Here is a 20,691-nt window from a genome sequence, read left to right on the forward strand (position 1 = left end):
GAAGAATGCAGGCTCTAAGATAATGTAATAGTTTCAAATACCAAATACTAAACACTTTAACATAATAAAGATATAGCTGCACCTGCATATTTATAAATTGGAAGTCGGGTCTGTTTGCTGAGCCAGAAAAAGTTATTTTTTGTTTTATTTCCGTATATATGCGTTTCTTCAAGCGTGTAAGAAAAAACGAAAAGCAAAATTTGTTCTGCGTTAAAGAAATAAATATATATTTAAACAATAGCACGTACTGGAAAATCTACTTTTTTGAGTTGTATCACAATTCTTGTGCACCGGCGATATGTCGTGTACACTCATATAGCTCCAATCGGAATAGTTTTGCGTCCGACAATAATTTCCGTCGTCGCTGTTCGAAAACAATTCCACAACTCACCATAAATAGGTATATCCGGCCTGCGCCTAGATGATCGAAGAGCTAGTCGACTCTGCAATTGAGTGATGCCTATATTATAACGTCTGGTTCTCCGGTATAATATATAAATCTGCAGAGTTCTATACCCGTAGAATCCTGTTTTTTTTCATAATTATTCGTTGAACCCAATATAATAATATAACCAGAGTAATATAACATACCCACCTAATAAATTATAATTTAGTGTTTTAGTTGTGTAATAATTATTATTTCAATATTCGGTTTAAACTTTTCCAATAAATCGTGATATTATACGTTATTGATCGTCGTTCGTAGTATATTTATTACGAGAGTAAAAGTGCTCAATACATTTATGTACGCCGAAATAATGTACAGTTATCAGTGAGTATAAAATATATATAGGTACACAGTATATTATAGTTCCAGGAATAATCGATATAGTAGCCGCGTTGTGCCGAGAATAACAAGTCCAACAATAAAAATAAATAATACCTACTATAATAGCGTATATAAACTACATATTATTATAATAACATAAGTGCAGTACGTACATCGTTGCGTTTGAAAACCGATTCTGTTTAATGATTGTCATAAGATTTATCAAAAAATAACGGGCGTTCTAGCTTATTATAATAATATTATAATATCTATTAGTTATGTCATATATGTCGACAGTTCTGTTATATTATTAAGGCAGTTTGTACTTCTTCCCAAACTGGTCGGCAGTGGTAGTCAATGGTCAACCGGCTTCAGTTATTACCAATAACAATATAGGTACCTATAATCATATAATATCAGCTTTGGAGAAATGTTTACGTTTTAATCAGTTGGAAAAACATAGGTATATGGACAATTTTATTGCAACCAAATAGTTTTTTTTTTCATATATATATTTTTTTTTAAATAATTAACATTTATAATCCGTATATTTTGATAAATACAATACGCAAATGATACAATATTAGGAGGTGGTGACGTGAAAGAAGGGAGTGGCCAGTAACAATACTTCAAAGATACGAATTTTTGCCATTCGTTTAAATAAATTACTCATATTATAGGGAACATGAAAATGATCATTGTTTTAGAATAATTATTATAGTTTATAATTTTTAATATTTCCTCAACTGTTAGTTTTATGATTCACTCTTGTTATCAAATATTATGAAATATTCACTGACATCACACATACATTCAGTGATATTCACTTATTATTCACTAATATCAACTGATATATATATATATATTAGGTATGTACCAAAAACTAATATTATTTCTTATTGTTTTACCTCAATTGGACAAACAATATTATTTTATTACAATATGAATATTGTAACTTATATCTATATAGGAAAGCAAGCCATAAGTACTTACAATACTCTATCGTTACTTCAACCTACTATACATAGGAGCTACCTACTCAATCAAAATATATTATATTGTGATTTCGTCCATAATAAGAGGTTACATTTTACGCGCACCGTTGTCTAAATAGCGTAGAGCGTACTAATTTAGGACACTTTTGTCATCCATCCAGCCTTTACACAATATTATTTACCTACGCATCCGGCGCGGTCGACGACTCGAAAAGGGTTAGATCGAAAGTCGTTGTGAAAAGACAAAACCTTCACTGAAAATTACAAACTGAAAATATCGCGATTGCCCTGCACGATTCACTGTGAGTACCTATATATACCGTATATGGTCAATGACACAATCCAAGACCAAGCTTAAAGCGGTTGCAGGCGTATACAGAGGATTGAGGATTTTAAAATATATACAATCGAATAAACGCGTTCGGAAAGTTAACTGTGATGTTTTCGCCGAAATATAATACCTATACTTTTTCGGCGAAATCCGTTGATGTTCTTAATCCACGTGGTCCGACAGTGGTAGGTTACCTATTATTTGTGTAAATACGTTACGGCGAACAGGTAACCGTGATATTTCCCGTTGGTCGTTCTCAAGTTACACGGTTGTCACAGCCATTTTTGCGTATCCTAACCCGCAATTCCCGAATTCACCAATTTTAAGTATTTTTACACTGCTTATATAAAATATAGAGTTGTGGAAAGTAAGCCCAGGAGTCTCCTCAATCATATTTCCTACTAGGTGACAAATTGTTTTCCTAAGAGTTATGTACCAGGGTCGTGCGTCAAGATAGAATGCACAAAGTCATATTATATCATAGGTAAACCGTACATATAACAGATTCCTTGTGGGCGTACTTATATATAGTTGCCTCTGCGGCTTATTTAGAAATTGTCCTCATAATTCGTCTGAAGAATCATTTATATCATTATCATCTATAACAATAATTCAGACATTGTAATATTATAGGCACGTATTGCTCCACTCGTAGATATTATTAACATCATGAAAAATCAAAATCATTGAAACAATATAATATTCTATATTGCAGGATGAAAAATCCTCATAGTATTGTTTTCACATATAAAAAAATCAAACTGCCATCCGAATAATAATTGTTCACGTTTTAATAAAAATATTTCTATAATGGTACATACGACATACCGTGTATACATAAACCTATCCATATAATATTACATGCTGTGCGTATATGTATAATTATTTTAATAGACCCTCAAATATATAATATTATATATACGTTTATACGTACCAGGCACGCACGGGAGACGTTTTTTGGATTTGCATTTTAATTTAATTTGCCGCCGGCAGCGCACTGTTGATGTATATTTTCTATAATATAATATATATTATAAACGTTTTAAAATTTGTATATTATTTAATATATTGCAGTAGGTGTATATTATATCTACATATATGATGTATATGTATGCGTCTCCCATAATATTGTACACTTTGATCGGAGCTAACATCGCATACGACGACCAATAATTATTTTTATATTATTACTACGATTACCTTTAATATAATATTATATAATAAATAGAATAGGTATTATTACTAGTTTATATACGTTTCATTAGAAACTCGTGGTATGTATATAGGTATACCGACATAATATAATATATTATAGAATATACATATACCAATAATTATAGACAAATCACTGTAGGGCGAGAAACCCGATATTATGGGCCACTCATTGATAATATTATGTTAAAATATTGACCCGCAATGCCGCGGTACAAAATTGGCATTGCAGTGTAAATTATATTAATATTATATTATAATGTTATATCTACATTTTACAACTTTATGGCAGCTATAAAATCGGAAGTCTGGTATTCACGATACACATCAACATTTTCATCGCTTTATTATAAATTTAATATATCGCGCGTCTATTATAATTTATATTATATGAGTATATATGTATATTATACACTTGATGGTTTATAAAATATATAGATATAGGTAGAGGTACATTACACTTGCACAACAAACGATATAATATTGTTTATATAATAATTATGTTAATATAGTATATACGTTAATCTACGTTAGAAGACATTATTATACGACACGATATTTACTACGATTTTCGATCGAACGTATCTCTAAATTCCTTTAAATACATATTAAAAAAAAAGCGGGTAAATGTATGTCGCTCTGCTGTACAGTAGGTTACAAGTGGTTAAATGTATAATGGATTGTATTTAACTTGAATTCAATGATATAATATCATTGTACAAGAAAAACGATTCTGAGCGGGGACGGTTTATCAGTCTGGATTTTTTTAAATTTTTATTATTTATTATAGCCTTTAAGTTGAATTAATATTATAATATTATAATTTTTTATTTGTTGCTACGGTGATCAACAAATCGTAAGAAATTAAAATCCCATTTTAGGCAGTTTTTTCGTAATTTGTCAGTAGTTTTTCCCGTGGCATTAAATAACTATTGAGAAAATCGAAAAATGACATCTCTAAATTACCATTTTGATCCAATTTGCTAAAATATAAGGTACTATATATTATATTGAAATCAAAGCACTCCTTCCGGTAGAAATTTTGTATATAGGGTATAAAAAAATAAATAAATAAATACCATTATAAAACGCTCCGCTCAGAATCTAAAAACTTAGAGTTATATCTATTCAAAATTTGTATTTTGTATTCTTTTACACAGTATTGCCTTATAATTTATATCTTAATAGTTTATGACTGTATTATAAATCTTAACTATCGAACACATCTGTGTAATATATATATATATATATACATAATCATATACTATCCTTACATATGACATTCGAAGTCTTTCGATCGTTTTAATCAATAAAAATCTTTGTAGCATACACGTTTTGGGCTTTTTGAGTTCTATAGGTTATATTTAACTATTTTAATATTGACAACTTAAAGGAAATGGATTCCAAAAAAAATTACAAATATATAATATGCACCCAACGAAATTGCACTTGCGTGAAAAACGATATTATATAGTAATCGTTATTATAAAGTACCTATACAAAATCTGACATATGTTAACTAAACAAATTGAATGTACAAAAATTCAGCGCGAGGTTGTGACACAAAAATAATCAAACCATATAATATTATATTTTTTATCTCTACATAGTAAAAATATCACATAAACGCTCTTAATAAACAATTTTATAATTATTTAGGTTTATAATTTCTTGTTTTTCACCGTCAACACTCAGAACAGTTTTAAGTTTTTAATTCAATTTATGTTTTATGAACATGTAATTATATACGTACATATTTGATTTTATTATATGTTAACAATGAAAACATTGTGTCTATACATAATACGAATGTAAACCGCATACACATACATATTAACGTATATTACATAGTACGTAGATCATTTATATATATAAATATTACCTACATAAAAAAATATTATATTATATACATAATAATATATTCGAATGTTTTCCACTAAAACAAACATCGTTTGAAGAGAAAAAATTAGGAATAAAACAAGTTTTTGTTCTCCTTGTGTATTATGTATATTTTAGGCTTATTATATATAATTGACGATCGCTAATAAAGGACTTCCGGTGCGTAACGATATTATTATTTTAAAAATACTCTTTCAAATGAGTTCACGGGAAATTTTGTGGACGCACCAGAGGAAATAGGTACCTACGCCGAAAATATTGTGCTATAAGAATACATTTCTTAGCATGACGCGTATACATATATGCAAGGGCATATAAGGCTTCACTTATATTCGTAATTAATAATTGCTTAATAATTTGTTCTGGTACATCATTTTTGGTAAAACAAGACACCACGGACGGGTCCCGATTATAATATATTTTATTAAACAATATATATGTATATAATGGTTAACAGAAAATAATTTGCATCCCCGAAATTTAATTGCTCATTTGTATGGTTGTATTATTTTTTGATAATATCATCTTGTAACAGGTTTCGTATAACATTTCATTTTCTAATTAAAACAAATTTAATTCTTAATGAAAACCTAATTTGTAATACGTACCCGCTGTGCACGTCCTGCTTTCAGTGTAGGTATATATATAATGTATATAATGTATAATATACGTTCTTTTCTCCCACAACACATAGAGTATAGCCGTATAGGTACTAAACATATTATTCATAAATATATGTACGTATTAAAGTGGTATAAATCATAGTTTTAAATTAATGCATATCTAGAAAAAAAAACCGATAAATCAATCTAAATGGAAAAAACACTATTTTACCTTATCTTATCTATTTATCTAAGACTATTAATCGTATGTGTGGTTACACGTCGCATATATTACACTATGTTGTGAAATAACAATTAGGTACATAATATTACCTACACATGAATTATTATTTATTACCTATGTGTCTTGTAATGGTTGGAATTTGGGCAACAATTTTTGCATGGCACGTATAATATAATATCATGACCGGCCGATCAATTTTGAAGGGACTATTATTGTTTGTGTCTTTCGTTGTATACATTTTGAAGTGAATTTTTAAATTGCAATATTTTATATACCTACCTAATTATGAATCACTTTAAATTTATTTTTTTTTTTATTGAACTTAAGCCCGGCGACTATGGCCATTAGCTATTGTAGGGGTTATGAACTGTGGTTGCTAAGGTTGGTACGGTAAGGTGTTGTTACGGTTGTTATGGTCGGTAAGCAACACGTGAGTGGCAAGGTTTTAACTGATATGAACTCGGGTGGTCACCCATCCGGGAGCGCCACGCCAAGCCACTCTTTAAAGTTTAAGTATATAAAAAAAAATACAGGATAACCGCTTGGTCATAGTTGTAGCTGTACCTATTCTGTATAATACTTCGTCATTGAGTAATTTGTCACTATAGTGGATGTGCTTAACTTGTATTTTCATTACGTCATACGAAAATATCATTCTGAGCGAAAATACAGTCTGATATTTATAAGGAGAGGATATTTATATTAGTTATACGTTAGATATTATATTTGTAACACACTTAGTAGGTTGAAATATTTTTTGCAAAACTATATAAAAATAATAATATTATTTCCTATAATGTTACTAGCTGTTATTAATTTATAAATTAATATGATTTCAATATTTTATATCAAGCATAAAATAAATTCCAAAATTTGAAATACCTTAATTTAAAAGCTTAAAATAAGTAACTATACATTTTTGAAAATTTCACTTTACCCAATATCCATATAGAAAATTATAATTTAAGTGAAAGCGAAATGTTTCAGTTTTATATGGAAAACCGTGTAGGTACGATTATTTTTTGTTGAATAATAGCAAAATAACAAAATCATTATACACGTTTAATTATACCCAATGTCGTAAAAATTTAAACTTCAATATACTTCCCGTAAATATATTAAAACTATACATTTACCAACAGCTATGATCGTAAGCAATAGTTTTCGTCAATATAAACTATGAAAATATAAATATTATACTCTCAAATACTTATAAGTAATACCTATATATACATGATATGCAAAATAGAATTTTGTATATTATTTACGGTGAATAGTTATTTCATTATATTTTTATAATGATCCAATTAATGTTTTCTTATTATTTTTCAAAAACTGGTTACTACGTTATAGGTACGATAATTCGTTGTAAAACATAAAAATTGGGTTTGACGTCTTCGTATAAGACATATTTTGATTAAAATAAATATTTTATTAGCATTTAACATATTTCAAAGGTTTAAAGTGTCACAAAAACATCCAAGATTATAATTGTTGTAATTTTGCCATATATTAGAGTCTCATAAAATGTATTTGACCCAGCCATCATAAAAATGAATGCAGATGGCCATGATGTTATATAATTGTAACTTGTAAGAAAAAGCTCACGAATTTTAAATTACATACGTTATTATGTGAACTAAGTTATGTGTACGTTTCGTATGGCTAGGTTTCAAATATAAATTTTTGTAATATGTCATTAAATACGATCGTTATATTTTATAGTTAAAAATGATGTCAACACCGATTTAATATATTATAATCTAAGAGAACATAATATGCAGCGATTAAATGTATTTGAAATATTATTTTTACTTTTAAATAATATGTAGGTATACTATATACAGTATTATTACAATGCATTATATTATGTGTCTATTGTCTATACTCTAAAACTTAGGTGTATAGGTTAGGTCTATACAGAAATTAGGAAAAAAAATTATTATAAATCACTTCAAGTATATATATAAATAGGAAATCGACTACCTATTATGAACATTTTTTTAGGTGTACAAGATTACGTATGATAGATATTAGGTATAAAATGTATAATAAAAGTTACGATTGTTATACTAAGTTAACCATTAAGTTCAATTTGAAAAAATATATACCCATTATAAATATTAGGTATAATATATTATCTTATTTTATACTTGGCATGGGAATGATGGAGTGCAACTTATAACTACTGTTTACTATTTACACTATAGTACCTATAGGTATACAACCTACCTATTACCTATTATAATGTTATTGTAAATTTGTAAATACAATTTTGTATTGTTCTTTTTTATGTTTTGTTCGAGTGGATATCTTATATGTATGATATATATGTTGATAATAATATACGCACGGTAAAACACAAGTGGTTAAAAAAATGTTACATCCTAGTATCCTACCGAATAGTAAGTTATACTAAATAATATGGTCGGAATAGAACATCAGTATAAATTTGAATTATTATTTATTATTTATGACCACCCTCCCGATGGTGCAGTCTGCGCACACGCTTACGCTATTAATGTAGATAGATACCTATACACTGTGTGTTTAAATATTTCAATTCAACAACAATATAGAATCAAATGCTTAGATACCTGTTATATACATCACTATGCATGCACTATGTGTACAATGTATATTAGATTTAATTATTAATTTAAGTGTAAACTAAATATGTGCCAGCAGTTATGTATAATTGTAGCCATATACCAAATATACATAAAATAATAAACACGGCGTACACGAAATATATATTAATAGGTACGGTTAAATATTTTAAATCTCGTTCGGTTGAAAGTGATGTACCTACCCATAAACGTCAACTTCTGTTTTACACTGCAGCGCCGTCATAAAATAATCCTAAATCAATTTAATATACATAATATAATATATAAAACAACATTTATATAAGGTATGACCTCCATATAGTAATAATGGTACCCTATATATATAATATATATGTACAGCATATTATATAGGTACCATTAAAAAAAATTACACGTATAATAACGACACATAAAATGTTGTTTATTAATTGGTGGTTAACGCGCCGACTGACTAATTATGATTATTATTTATCTAACATAATTTTTTGCTACTTTATAACGCTATTAAACGCGCGTGATCTATAAAATTATACGACTGCAAACGTCAAAACACGGGCGTATGCAGCAATCAACCGCGGTATCGGTTACCTACGTTATATATTTGTATACTCTATAGAAGACGAGGGCATTATCAATTAATGTTTTTAACACATGTTTATACCTATTATAGTATATAGGAGGTCCTCTTGATTTGTTTACCAATGATGTTTTTTTACGTGCGGTCTATATAAATTTCTATTTATAGGTATTTACCTACGCTGCACACTCGTATATTATTAAAATGTCATTGCGTAGGTATATTTGCATACTATGCTATTTATTCGACCGCGTCCGAGGTTTTGACACGTACCTACCCACATAATGTTATAGGTATACGTTTATTATATATTATAATAGCCGAGCGCGTATATATTTAGACACGTTTTATTTGCATTCGTTGTTCGGATACGTACATTATATTTTATTTATTGTAAGTTTTTTTAAAACATTTTTACCTAAACATACGTTGCGCTTAAAGCGCTTGCAATAAAACAACTTCATAGCGTTGATTCACATATTTTAATAACGTCTGTAATCGCGAACAATCTATAAAAACGAATAGGACGGTGGTCTTTATAAAAACGAATAGGGCGGTGGTATACGGGGAACCACTCGTTAAGTATATTTTTTTTTCTATTTCGCGAGTCAAACCGACGTTTGCCATTCGCGATTGTTATTACGACAGTAACCCGTTGGTTGTACATCGGCTGGACATTTTTATTTGACGGACATTGAGACGGTTTACTGCAGCGTGGCGTGAAATCTTTTCCGTAGTCCATCCAATTGTATCGTCATCGTCCAGACGGCGATGTGATAAGTCATCTTAACACAATAATATTATAATACATTTATAACGTAAATGTATTACCGACGGTTTGATCCTGCAATCTGCGCGTTTAGGCAACCGACATTGCACGCGCGCATAAAGCGAACGGCGCTGCGCCGGAGTCGTCAGCTGTGTCTGCCGCGTAGCATTTTCCAGGAGTCTGAGTGTATATTATTATTGTTATATTATTGTTCTATTTGTACATTATTGTTCTATTATGTCGATGAAAATATTGTCCTCTTTGACTGGAAAACAAAAACGGTACGTGTTCACGTCCCCGAGTAATGCAGGCGAGAAATTAATTATTTTCTTCTGTACCTAATACCTATACATACCGTTTGACACCATCACTTGATAGTACGTCTAACCTTCGTCATACAATTATTATAATGTTAGGTTATAACGCCGGTGTGTAATATAAAACTGCGATCGTACACATTTTGCATAATATTTAAATTTGAAGAATACTTTGATGCCTATACGGCTATACGTAATAGACAACAATATGATGATTAGCGGTATAACACGTAAAAATCACAATCTTATTTTGTTCTTCATACATTTGAGAATGAAAATATAGGAATTTGTATAAGATAATATTGCATTTAGGTAGGTATATTATAATATACGCGTTTTGCGTCAGGACCGTGGGGCGTGGTTTAGTACTATATAATAGAGGGGAGGAATGAAAACATAACAATAATGTGTAGGTTATGTAGATGTTAATCAAGACGTTATATGATATACAACTGCCTAACCAACTGCCGTACCTACCTACCTATATTTTAAAATAACCTGCAGTACATATATATATTTTCAATGATATGCGTAGTTATTATTACTTACTACATATTATGGTTGTAATACAAATTACAATAATGCCGCAGCCAGGTGCCACAAACACGCGATTTCGTTCGTCTTTTAATCACAGCGAACCGATTACATAATAATATATATTATGCTTATTATAAGTTTATGTATTTTGCGGGTACAATAGGTGCTGCGTGCATTTATGGGAATCTCACGATTTCGTAGGTATATATATTATAATACAATACTGCTGCTGTGTGGAATTTACCTTGCAGCTATTGAAATTTGAAACCACTTGGCTACATTCTATATACATAGATATTCAGTATAATATGTGAAATATTTACGAAACTCTGAAAAATCTTCCTGTAAATGCACCTTGTATGCGTATGTATATAGCCAATTTTGAAGTATTATATATCCTGTAGTAGCATCACCACCGAGGAAGTCGACGTCCAATCTTGTATAATTACTGAATAATAATTGTATGCAAACGATGCGCAACTTTGTAGAATATCAATCAATCTAGTCTCGAGTGCACCTACTTCGAATCGATTTTGTTTAATATCTATATATTATAGCGCGGCACGCAAAGAAACGTCAGCAGAAAATTTTTTTAATAATGTTTGTATGTGTATATCACCATAACGAGGAGCTAGAATTAAGGGGACTGTAAGTTTTAACATTTATAATATTACTATTACTTCACACGAGTACATTGATCATACGACGGATTTAGGGAAATCCCGAATCCACAATATTGCAGTCCTCGTGCATTGTTTTTTATGACCACCACACGCTTACAATATATAACTATAACTAATGTGACAATAATGTAATATATAATATAGGTACGGCGATCACACTGTCTATAATCTGCACGCTCTGGCGGTATACACAATATGACGTATAATATCATGTACCTATAGGTACTGATGTATGGTCCATCGCCGTAGGTTAGTCTGTATACGTCATTATATGTATAGTCGTAGGTCAGCGCGAGTGTATTCCAGATAGGTACAATGTAAATTTAACGATATATGATGAATAGGTACTTGGCGTGTAAAGCATAATAATAATAGTACAATATCTATTATATATATATGTGTACAAATGGTAATAAAATCAATAACGAGACGATCATAAAAACGAAATGGGCCTAAACGAGTGAGCGCGCGCGCGCGCGTGTGATGCTTAAATATGTGTGTCGGTGCGGTATAGGTACCTACAATACGCGCACACGCGCGTTACAGACCGTATCGGAATATTTATTGGATCGTAAAAAAAAAATAATAATAATGACAATAATAAAAAGAGAAGAAGTAGCCCTTTTTTTCCAAACACTCTTATGCGCGTTACACACATATAATATGATTATTATGTGTGAGTATTATGTGATGTGTATATAATGTATATATTAAAATAGTGTGTGTTGTGAGGCGTTGTATATAATATAGTAATGATGATAATAATCCCGTGTAATAAACTGTCCATAAATGTTACTGGTAATGGCTAATAAAAACGGCTGCCAACAAGCTACTCAATAATAAAAGGCAAATATTGTTGTTATTGGTCGTCAACCACTGCCGCCGCCGCCGCCGTCGCCGCCGCCGCTCGCACGCATGCGCTCACTGCAGTTCCCGCTCACGAATTTATATTATATTCGTTGTCGGTCGGTCGGTTTGCTCTCCGCAGTTTTATTGTCGTACCTAACAACACGTGTACCCGAAATCGACTGGCATTATTATTATTTTTTGTTCTGACTGCAAGTCCGCCCTTGAAAGTATTTCATTCCCGTCCAAGATCACCCGTGCAGGTCTGATGACCGATTCAGCATTATATTATTTCAGTCGTAAAACAATTGTATAACCACAATAGTACCCACTCGTGCTCTAATTAATTTGTTCAATATTTAATTCATCCGATATTACAATATCATCACGACATTGTTTTCTCCAATGTGTGTGATGTATACGTAAAATTGTGAGATATAATATTATGCGTACGGATTTTAGATATTCGACGACGTTTGGACTGGGAATTCTGTTTTTTCTCGATTCTCTTATACCGAGGGGACATCTGTGGGTGGAAGGACGAAACGCGGGCGCGTGTGGGTGGGTGCGCCATCTGTCCGGTTCGACCTAGGGAACGCAGCCGACAGCGCATCCCCTAAGTCGAGAACGTCGTGAGAAAACGGTCAATATATAATATAAAATAGCAATTTTTTTCAACCCCGTGTGGCCGTGTGTACCATTTTTCGATCAGATTATAATATATTATAATATAAAACGACCGAAAACGTCGATTAGGTCGTCGACATATTGTAAACCCATACAGAGCGGTGTTTTTTTAAAACTGAAAATCGACCGTATAATATATATTATACTATTATAGTATAGGTACGTGCATAAGTAAGTGTCTAATATAGGTATTTAAAAATTACTGCGTGACTACCTATGGGATTCACAATTTTTTAGGCGATTCACGATCGACACGAACACAATAATATGATAGTTCTGCGAGATAGTTTAGGGTCAAGGTATATCATTAACAGACGATAGGTAATAGGTATAATACTTCCGAAAGAGTGAGAAACAACACGTGACTGGTAATAAAATTTGATCTATTGGCAGAAAGAACTCACGGCTCGTACATGTAAGTATTTACCTATAACTATAGAAGTCGAGTATACTATAATATTATAGGTATATACCTATAGGAATTTGGCTAATAATAACAATCGTTTTTTAATGAGTCGTGAGAAATATCACGCAAGTATTTTTACCATTTATATTCAAATATACACGTGCGTGACTGTCGACTGAGATGAGTGAATACAATACACTATTTACGCAGACATATAATAACTAATGAGCTTATATCATACACGCATAAGCATAATGTTTATATTATAATATTCATCATGGCAATTACAATGTGAAATTGATATTATTATTTATTATAGTGATAAAATATTACAAATAATAAATTAGGTATAATATACTATATTATAGTTAGTAACTATAATGGTATATAACAAAGATTTCACAAAAAACTGTCATTACGTCTTATATCCAATGTAAGATGTTTAGTTTTTTGATAATCGTGAAATGCCTAAATTGACCTATATTATGTAATATGTATCTATACGCATAACAAAATATATATAAATATTTTAACGGGCAATAAAGAAATTATTATTTTATTTGAGGTGTTTATATCTTCAAAACAGCTTAAGACTTCACCAAAGTTTTTATCTAAAGAAAAAGTTTGTTGTGTTAGTCTGCAGGTACTGAAAATTGAAATTTATTATTCGGGTCTGTGTTAAAACTGCAAATATGTGTTACCCGCGCATCATATTTCTTATTAGGGGCCTACTTACGTTAATATTATATCACATGTTTTCATATTGTAATCAAAATCAAGTTCTAAAAAAAGGGTTCTGCTAAAAAAAAGATTTTGTTTTGCGTAAAGCTGTTCTGAGTGTTCTGACAGTGCACTGCTACATTAATATATATATAAAGGTATTTATTTTTATTTTGTTACATTATTAATTTATTTATACAATCTCTAAATTCATTTTTTTACAACAAGTACGAGCGCTGTGGTAGTTGATGGGTTGGAGGCTTGAAAGAAGAATCCATTCAGTGATGGAACTTCTTCACAGATTTCATATACAGGTATAATATATAGGTATATTATTACCGATGTTTATTTATTTATTTATTTATAATACATAACATACGGGTCGCCCCAATTCAAATAGGTTACAGTTTAAAATGGAAAAAGTAAGAACGACATTGGAAATAATAATAATAATAATAATAGTTCAAAATATAGAGAGAAGTGATGGGTCCTCGTCGGTTAGCTTCATTGTCCCGTACCTACATGAATCGTTTTTTAGCGTTTGACAAATATAATTATTATAATATTATCATCTCCGCCTGCGTTATCATTGCGTATAATGCGGGTGCAACGATCTCGGTCGGCCGCTTGACGACAAAACTGGCACCGGCGGTCATCATGGCAGCGGCGGCGGCGGCGGCGACGAGTACGCGACGGACAACAAGCCGGTGCGATGGTGCTGTTGCTCGTCGTCGTTGTGGCGGTAGTGGTGGTGGTGCGTGTTCGTGCGTGCGCGTACGTGTGCGCGTTTGTGTGCGTGCATGCGTGTGCGTGTGCGTGTGCCCGTGCGATCGATCCGGCGGGAAAAAGGGGGAGGGGATAACGACGCCGCGCCGGCCCGTTTACGCGCGCGTAACGCGTATACAGTGTGCACACCGCACGCCATTCGTGTCGTCCCGTCCTTCGCGCGCATTCGGTCACTCGCGCTCACTCTCACTCGCGCGGCGGGACGCTCTTTCTGGTTTTTTCCCTTTTTTTTTTTCTACACGTACACGGGTTACACCCTCGGCCGACTGCTGCCATTAAAAAAAAAGACGCGCAGCCGATACCATTATAATAACCTACACGTCGTGTTGCTATTGTTATTATTATTTCGATACATATTATTATTATTATTATTATACCTACCGAATGTTTTTGTTCCTTTTCGTTTACCCCGCGCGCGCGTCGTCCTACGATGTGTTTTATTATATTTTATTATTATTTATTATATTATATTATTATTACCCATACGCACGCACGCACGCACGTCGATCATTTCAATACTTCGCGACACGTTCCGTTGCAAGTCTCTCGCCAGTGTTAGTATATAATACCTATTATATAGGTTTAATATTATATAATAACGGTGGAAAACGTGCCACGTACCTATTGTATGGCTACATAATACGATAGAGTTACGAAATTCGGCTCCTATACCAACAATATTATTTTTATGTTATTTTTCGGGCCACTCTTTAAAACCATAAAACATTTTTACCGTCCATATTCGACGACCCACACCGTGCTATATATATATATATACAGGTATATAATATATATACCTAGGTATACCCATTTATACCTATATACTACCTAGATATTATATTATACACAAAATAGAATGTATAGGTGGAGTGATTTTTATAAAATAGCACACGCGGGTTTAATATATATACCTATATATCTACTTATTTTTAGCACGTGCAAGTCGAGAATAATTTATTTACAACTTGTACATAACAATATATATATACCTATACGGTGATGTACCTATTATTGTTTTGTATTTTTTTTTATCTATATAGGTAAACCTATGTGCATGTGTGTTTATAATTTATAATATTTGCTTTTAACATAAACCATTTTCAAATTTCGTGCACCATTTAAGTATTACGTGAAACTTACGATAGTAAATTGGTTTAATGTTATTAATGAGAATATATATAAATATTGTAATACTGTATTTGTTTAAAGGAAAAAATTGTGCTAAATATCCAAAATAAATTGTTTCATTTGAAGCTGCAGAATTCCCCATCCTATAAATACAAACAATTTTCCGCGTAAGGAGACAATCATTTTATGGATATTATCCTAAACATAATATTTTGTAATAGTTGGTACCTATACCTACCTAAAAATTTTTTTTTTTTTAATTGATCATTAAGCCCGGCAACTATAGCCATTAGCTGTTTTGTTTGTTTGTATAGGGGAGGATACTATTGGTTGGTAAACACGTGTGTGTAGTTTTGGCAGATTTTCAAGTGGGCACCCGTAGGTATCTGTCATGTGCGGGTGGGGGATGGTGGCACTTGTTCTCCGGAAACCGTGACCTGTCCGAAGAAAAATGCCGCCTGTGAACCGAGGTTTGAACCACCGCCGGTGTGCGTCACAACCGACGCCTTTGTCCGCTCGGCCACTCCGCCCCCCCCCCCTACTTCAGAGTTGTAGCTTTAATACATACCTATATATATATAGACTATACCTATATTATAATATACGTGTAGCATGAATGATGCAATACAAATATTAGATTGGAAAAGTTAAATATATTATATTGATAAATTATTAAATTATTTTTACCGAACAGCCAATCTAAAATGTTAGCATTATATTCTCAAATTCCTAGGTATTCGCATGTAATATTATTATATCTACATAGGTACGATATTTCATCGCGTTGTATACAAATATAATTTATTATAGAAGTTTTAGATTATCATAATCGTTTTAAACTATAACCATTAACCATTTTGGCTATTATATTATTTTAAAACATTTGCCGAATTAGTGTTATTTTTTTAAATATATTGGTACATAGGTGTATAATAATATTGTATATGCGTAAATAATTGTTCTGCAGTGCGCACATGCAGAGAATTCTAATTACGCGGGTTGTCCCGTGCAGTAATTTAGAGAGTATATAATTTTCTGGTTCATTTTATCTTGAAGTAATTATGTACACAGTAGATAGGCTATAACCTAAACCTAATAGGTATACTACCTACTTCAGTACCTATATATGTAGAAGCATCATAGGTACCTACGACTTCGCAAGCGGCGTCGATGCTCCCGTATACATAAATATCTAAATATATGATACATATATAAAGTATTAAAGTCTAATATTATGTAATAATATATACACGGAACCCGCAATCATATTATAATACTTGAATATATTTTCTATAAACCTACTCGTGTTATATTATAACATTAAAATTACACAAGAGGAATTTGTCGATGAGAATAATAATAATTACAGATCATCTGCTGACGGGGCTGCATTCTATACCTAAACGTGTATTGCGCGTAGGTTCAAGCCACCTGGTAAATATAATATTATTAAACGTATTATACGCGTAAATATAAACATTTTGTAAAGCACGAACGACGACGACGAGGAGACTACGCGGTTTGTTTGTCCGCATAATATTGTAGTATATATTTGAAACAAATAACTAGGCAAAACTACCGTAAAGTCAAAATTAATTCTAAATATAGGTATATAGGTAGGTACATAATATAGCAAGTATAGTAACGTTATAATAATATGTAATACGGAATAATTTATGGAATTGTATATAGATAACCTAACCCATATAATATATAGGTACCAAAATAATCATAATATAATTTTGGTCCATAACATTTCTAAGTGGTTTTTTAAATAAAAATATAAAAGCCCATGATTATACATTTGAAAAAAAGAATTCCCGCGCTTATTTAAAACCCTTACACTAATTTATATACGCAAGTAGTACTACCTATATACAATAGTATAGGCATAGGTACATAATATATATTACATAATACATCATTCTAGTATACGAGACCGATATTTTACACTCGACTACAATGTATATATTATAATATTATATAAATAGGAATATATATGTATCAATTAATAACTCACACACATTAGTACCTATATAAACTTCAGGGATTCGTTTATTTCAATATTGTCAGTACCTATATAGGTATATATGTATATATATATTATGTTATAATATACGTGTATATAAGTACTACTCGTACAATACAATGAATATAGTATACTAATATAGATAATAACAAGCAGACCGCGAGCGCACTTGACGCGTTTATTTTATAACCTCGTCTCGAGTGCGTGCGTATGTATATATAATAGTATCCGACTGACGTAAGGCAGAACCGTTGCAAGTCTCGAGCCGTCGCGTGTGTATCCCGACGTGCACATAAGACGACGGTATATTATAATATATAATGTATACATTGTTGGCGTTTATAGAGCCGTCGTATATGTATAGCCTTTGTTGTACAAAATATTATATAATATACGCGTATGGGTACTCTATATTATAGTTTATATTCTGTACATTATAATACTATTACTGTATATTAATTATAAATTAAATACAGACGCGTCGTCGACCGTCGTTGTATATATTGTCGCGTGGTCGATAATTTCCATCGTTCATTATTAACACCGGCGACAATGGCCATTAGTTACACTTTTTTTATCAAATTAGTTTATACAAATATTTGGTTTCGTTAAAGCCTTTACAATTTGTGCGGTGGTGATGTCCACGTGATGTCCGAGTGTTGCATCATCTAGGGTATTGCGGGTATGTTGATGCTGCTGTAGTGATCTATCACTATCGTTTATAAAATTAGTTATTGACGTAGGGGGTCAGGACTTTTCGAAGGAGAGGTTTTGCAGTTCAAAGAAGACACAAAACGTGATTTTAGATATAAGATTATTTATTAATGTTGGTTAAATTTGTGGACAGAGCGAAAAGTCTCTGCCCGAGAAGACATATTTCCGTTTTACACGAGATGGAATACTGGAAATGAACTTAGTCTTAAAGAGGCGGCGATATTGACGTATTGGAGGCATTCTGTAATAAATTGAGTGGTTGACTGAGACGATAAGTTATTATTTTCGAATATAATTATACAATATATATAATATACCTGATATTATTATATTCATAAACACAACAGGTACTTTTATATCACGTATCCGCGTGTGATAATAATTGATTTCAATTTGTATAAAATATAAAAACTACATAATATATCATATAGTACGATAGCAATGAGCGTGGTAGGTCCTATAGATATTATAATATGTAAATATACAACGCAGTCATCACATAAATATAGATTGTAATATGTTTATACTTTATACACATGAACCCAAAGAATGTGTAAATGTGTTTTCGGTTGTATAGGTTGGTATAAAGTGTAGTACAATGTGTCTTACTAATAATAACCAATCAACACCTATTTATCCGCCCACGACACAAACTTTAAAATACGTAATGGTAATAAATATTAATCAAACTTTTAAGAAATTTATAGATAGGTAGGTACATAAATTTGTATTACTCGTAATTGTATTGGCATGCAATGGACATTTTTAAGAAACAAATGTTGAGTTTAAGTAGATCAAAATGCGTGAGTACTTTCTTACGTTAAACGAGAATAATAATTTTTATACACTATATTTTATAGTACACGCGCAACTATTATGCGCCTATCAAACCTTTTATAATCTCAAAAACGAATGCATATTAATATAATATAGGTACATAATATACTCTACGCGACTAATACGTCCTGCACTTTGACGAGGTGTTTAAGAACCTATTTGTTTCTGATACCGTGAGATTATAATATTACATACTTTATTATAAATCTATAAGCATTCTAAACAATCTTGTCGGCGGCGAGTATTTATGTACACGCTTTACACGATAGATACATATTACCTATACATATACGATGTAGCTTCGGGCGCGCTTTGAGCACTGCGAGATGGCCATCTTGAACGGAACGCGCACATAAATATATTATATATTATTCGTCGACTACTACCTATATATATATTATTATTATTATACACAGTTAACTATTATTTATTTTGTTTTTTAATTTGCTGCGAAGTGCCTATATAGATAATCGGTTGCAGTCCAATAGCAAACACGACATTCCGGTCCGGTTCCGCGCGTACCTAAATGACCTGCGTCGCCGTAATATACTATTATAAACGTATATTAGGTACCTATATACGCATAGGTACGCCGAATTTAGTTCCCCGGGGCCCGTGTGTAGACAAAGCACGTATATTATTATGGGATATAACTGCAGCGTGATTAAAATTTTGTCAAAACCATTATAAGTTATAATTATATCATATTATTATATAGGTGTATCTACTCTCGCGGGATGTTGATACAACACACAATTTTCGTTAACAATCATTCCTTTCTATAGTATAGATACCTACACGTTTCAGTTCACGTTTAGGAGAAAAATTATTATTAAACACATAAAATGACGATGGTGATGATGATGATGATGATGATAATAATAATAATATAAGAAAAGAAACTCCAATCTTTATTATTATTATTATTATTATAGATAGAGTTTTTTGGACAGAATGGTAACCGCCCATCGGATAAGTACGCCGTGCCGGGCCT

Source organism: Metopolophium dirhodum, chromosome 2 (genome assembly GCF_019925205.1).
Source record: "Metopolophium dirhodum isolate CAU chromosome 2, ASM1992520v1, whole genome shotgun sequence".
NCBI lineage: Eukaryota > Metazoa > Arthropoda > Insecta > Hemiptera > Aphididae > Metopolophium > Metopolophium dirhodum.